We start from the raw sequence: 5063 nt of genomic DNA on the forward strand, positions 1-5063 counted from the left end.
CACGACACCCCGACCCCCCGACCCCGAAACAGCACCCCGACCCCGACAGGGCACCCCGACACCGACACGACACCCGACCCCCGACACCTCCCAAAAAGGTGTTCTTTGGCCTTGCAGAGGCCGATGGGGTCATATATTTGTGAATTATTAGTTAGGTCATATATTTTTCGATTTTGTTATGAAAAACATCATATCTAATTGTGTTGATCGGGTAGTTTTAAATGTGCAGTTGTTTCATCGCTGCGAGGTTTGGTGTTCAACAACCTCGCCGTGCGTTTGACGAGCTCTGCCCCTTCGTTCGTGGGTGAGCACAAATGACATGTCCTCCTCCCCCATTAATTATTTGATCTATTCTGATGAAACTTGATAGCTAGCTATATATGTGTCTTGAATCATCAGTATGCGTAACCAATATGTGTCTCCCGTTCGAAAGCGTCATAGTTATAAATATGCATGCATTTGCATATTTATAACCTTGATTCTTTCGAATTGTCCAACGCTATCCATGGACAACCTGAGTATGTGTAGATCGGGTTCGTTTTCCCATATGCTTTGCTCCGGATCCGACGCATAAATTTCATCAGTGCCTCCTCTGTTGTTCTCCGGGTACACATCCTCTTTGTTTATAGCAGAGACATGTATCAGGAGAATAGTGGGGAGGTGCTGCCGAAATTTTGCGTCGGATCCGGAGCATAGCATGGGAAAATGAACCCAATCTACACATACACGGGTGGGATTAGGACCTATCATTACCTATTAGAGTGTAGGTTGCATGGACGTAATAAAATTGACAAAGTAGATCAACTAGTGAATATATACATGGTGAATTACATATATAATTGTTGTGTGTCCAGTAGCTCTGAAAGTCAAGATGAGTGACCGTGCATGGATGTATACCGGTCACACTAGTCAGAACAAATGGAGCACTGAATGGTTCACAAAAACCAAGGGGTTTGTGCAAGCCGCATTTGCAAATGGCCAGAAGAAAACCTGGTGCCCCTATTTCCGGTGCGGCAATTGGGAAAAGAAGACAGAGGCTGAAATGGGCAAACACCTGCAGAAGAGTGGTTTTACGCCCGATTATACGGTGTGGACATTTCATGGTGAGTCTGCCCAACGTGACCGAGCTGAGGTGGATCGTCGTTGCACCGACGAGCATGGTACCGGGATGGAAAACATGGTGCAAGACTATGATGATGCTCGGGATCCGGACGAGGAGATGGAGGAATCTGCAAAGGCCTTCAATGAAATGTTGGAGTCTTCAAAACGTCCGCTCCACGAGCACACTGAGCTTTGTCAGTTGGATGCCATCTCACAAGTAATGGCTCTGAAGGATCAGTTCAACTTGGGCAGAGAATGCTATGACGCAATTGTGACAGTATTTGGACGCTTTCTACCCAAAGGCCATGTAATGCCTGCAAACCTGTACAAGTCGGACAAAATCCTCCGTGCACTGAAGATGCCCTATGAGAACATACATGCCTATGAGAAAGGATGTGCCTTATTTAGGCTTGACTATGCGGACTTGAACTATTATCCCATTTGCAAGTCTTCCAAGTATATTGTGCTAGACAACGGTATGGGTGAGAAGACACAGACCAAAATCCCCGTTAGTGTTCTTCGGTATATGCCAATTGTACCAAGACTTCAACGTCTTTTCATGGTCGTAGAGACGGCCAGACAGATGACATGGCACAAAATAGGCCAAAGAACCAAACTAGATGCAGATGGGAATCTGATGATGGTACACACATCGGATGGTGTTGCGTGGAAAAAGTTTGATGAATTACATGCTGACAAAGCGGCAGATCCGAGGCATCGTCGAGTCAGCATCAGCACGGATGGGTTCAGTGTGTTTGGTATGACGGCATCCCAATACAGTTGTTGGCCCGTATTTGTCTTTCCACTCAATCTCCCCCCCGGACAGATTATGCAAAGAAAGAACATTTTCCTGACGTTGATAATTCCAGGGCCCAACTATCCGGGGAAAAATATGAATGTGTACATGCAGCCGCTTAAGGACGAATTGCAAGAAGCCTGGGATAATGGGTTCAAGACATACGACGCCTTAGCAAACGAAACTTCATAATGCGTGTCTGGTACATGTACTCTATGCATGACTTGCCGGCGTATGCGCTATTCGTTGGCTGGTGTGTGCATGGAAGGTTCCCGTGCCCCACATGTAAGGGAGCTCTTGAGTTTCGTTGGCTTCAGGCCGGTCGCAAGTTTTCTTGCTTCGACATGCATAGACAATTCCTGGATCCTCGCCATAAGTTCAGGAAAGACAAGAAGAACTTCATCAGGGGTAGAGTTGTCAAAAACTCTGCACCACCTGCATTGACAGGCCAACAGACCTTGGATCAGTTAAACGCTCTCGAGCCAGATCCACAACGTCCAGGGTACTTCAAGGGGTATAATACTAAGCACGCGTGGACTCACGAAACATGCTTATGGGATCTGCCTTACTTCAAAGGCCTCCTTTGCCCATACAACATCGACGTGATGCACACTGAGAAGAATATCGCCGAGGCACTTTTTGGTACATTGTTCGGCATAGATGGGAAGTCAAAGGATAATACTAAATCTAGAGTCGATCTGGAGGCGCTATGTGATAGGCCGTTACAAAACATGAAAGAACCGAAAGGAAAGCAGAACTGGACGAAGCCAAAGGCATGGTTCAATCTTGGAAGGCCAGCTATGAGGGAAATTATCTTGTGGGTGCAACAGCAGTTGATGTTCCCCAATGGGTATGCAACGAATCTAAAGAGGGGAGTGAATCTTGACAAACTGAAGATATTTGGTCTGAAGAGTCATGATTGGCACATATGGATTGAGCGGGTAATGCCGGTGATGTTGCGTCGCTTCATCCCTGAGGATGAATGGCTAGTACTGGCAGAACTCAGCTATTTCTTCCATGTTCTTTTTGCGAAAGAACTACCGCCTAGCGTGCTAGAAGAAATGGAAGAGTTGGCGCCGGAGTTGATCTGCAAGTTAGAGAAGATCTTTCCACCGGGCTTCTTTAATCCAATGCAGCATTTGATTTTGCATCTCCCGACCGAGGCAAGATTGGGGGGGCCCATGCAAAATCGTTGGTGCTACCCAACTGAGAGGATGCAGAAGACGCTTTGAGAAAAATGTAAAAATAAACGTAGAATTGAAGCATCAATAGCTGAGGCATTCATCACAGAGGAGGCGGCAAACTTCGTAACAGCGCACTACGAAGCCAAAAATCGTCTTTTGCATAATCCAAAGCGTCGTTACAATGCTGACGACCCTAAAAAGGGTGGATCCAACCTCAGCCTATTCAAAGGGAATCTCGCACCAGCTAGTGTTTCACATCCAGTATCTTTGGATAACGAAGAATGGCGGACCATTTTGTTGTATATCTTCAACAACCTGATAGAAGTGCGGCCGTACATCGAGTAAGTTCTCGGTACATTGTTTCGCAACTTCTATTTCCTTTGAGCTGCTCTTATTCCTGGATATGTCATACAGTCGATACGTCGCCATATTCTCGTATGGAGCGGAGATCCAAAAGGATTCCGTCGAAGAGTATGAGCTTCTCGCAAAGCAAGGAGGCGGCTATCCCATTGATACAGAGCTGCTGATGATATCTGGTGGCGGGAGGTCCCATGGCTCCATAGCCATGGGAGATGGACTTATCCGTTGTCCTAGCACTCTCCCGGAGATCAAGGCGCGCCAGTCGAGCTCCTCTCCTGAGATAAGGCCTCGTGAACGGCCAGTCCAACTCGCCTTCAAGGTTAGTTATACGTACTCAGCTATCTTTCTCCATTACATTGTGTGCGCTTCCATCAATGATTACAAATGGTCATGTGAGTGGTGTTGCAGGCTGCTATACAGAGTGAGAGAGATAGAACGGAGAAACTTCTGGCGGAGGCGGCGGAGAGGCAGCGGGAGTTGGAGGATAGGACGAAAAAGATGTTGGAGGAGGAGAGGGCATGGAATGACATGCAGGCAAGGGCCATGTATGAGCTCCTTGTGGTAAGTTTCTTCTGCATATTACTTGCTAGTCTTAACATTTGAGTCTCATTACTAACTAGTATGACTCTGTTGTGAAAACCAAATGTGCAGTCTGTGTGCGAGAAGTCCGGTTAGACCACTCCGCCGATGCCAGTGATTGCTCCTAGGAGCACGGTGAGTTTAATTTGAATGGAAATTACTTGCTAGTCTTAACATTTGAGTGTCATAATGCTAACGGGACATTGGAAATGATCTTTGGTGCAGCTTAACTCCAGAAACGCATCGCACGATCCTTCTCCAGCTACCGGCGCGAGCCAGCCCCCTCCTCCACCTTCGTGATCACTGTAAGTTTCTCTAGTGTTTTGCTTAACAAATGCATAAAGACCTAGACTTAGCTTTATTTCCTCCAATATGCTTACCATAATGACCTAGAGTTAGCTTCTTTTCCTCCAAAATGACTTAATAAGCTTACTGACCTCATAAACCATCCATTTTACCTAAGTTAGCTCTAAAACGATATGTACTTAGCTTACTTATGTCAAAAATTGCATAATTAACTTAGTTAGCTCATAAACGATCCATTTCACCTAAGTTAGCTCTAAAATGACTCATTTTACCTTGGTTAGCTTATAAGTGATCCAATTTATCCAAGTTAGCTCTAAAATGACCCATTTTACGTAGATTAGCTCCTAAATGATCCATTTTACCTACGTTAGCTTTAAAATGACCCATTTCACCTAGGTTAGCTCCAAAATGACCCATTTCACCTAGGTTAGCTCCAAAATGACCCATCTTACCTAGGTTAGCTTATAAATGATCCAGTTTATCCAAGTTAGCTCTAAAATGACCCAATTTACCTAGAGTAGCTCCTAAACGATCCATTTCACCTAAGTTAGCTAAAAACGATCCATTTCACCTAAATTAGCTCTTAAATGATCCATTTCACCTAAGTTAGCTAAAAAACGATCCATTTCACCTTAGTTAGCTCAAAAACGTGGCATTTCACCTTAGTTAGCTCATAAACGACCCATTTCAACTAAGTTAGCTCATAAATGATCCATTTCACCTAAGTTAGCTAAAAA

Source organism: Triticum dicoccoides, chromosome 5A (assembly GCF_002162155.2).
Source record: "Triticum dicoccoides isolate Atlit2015 ecotype Zavitan chromosome 5A, WEW_v2.0, whole genome shotgun sequence".
NCBI classification, from domain to species: domain Eukaryota; kingdom Viridiplantae; phylum Streptophyta; class Magnoliopsida; order Poales; family Poaceae; genus Triticum; species Triticum dicoccoides.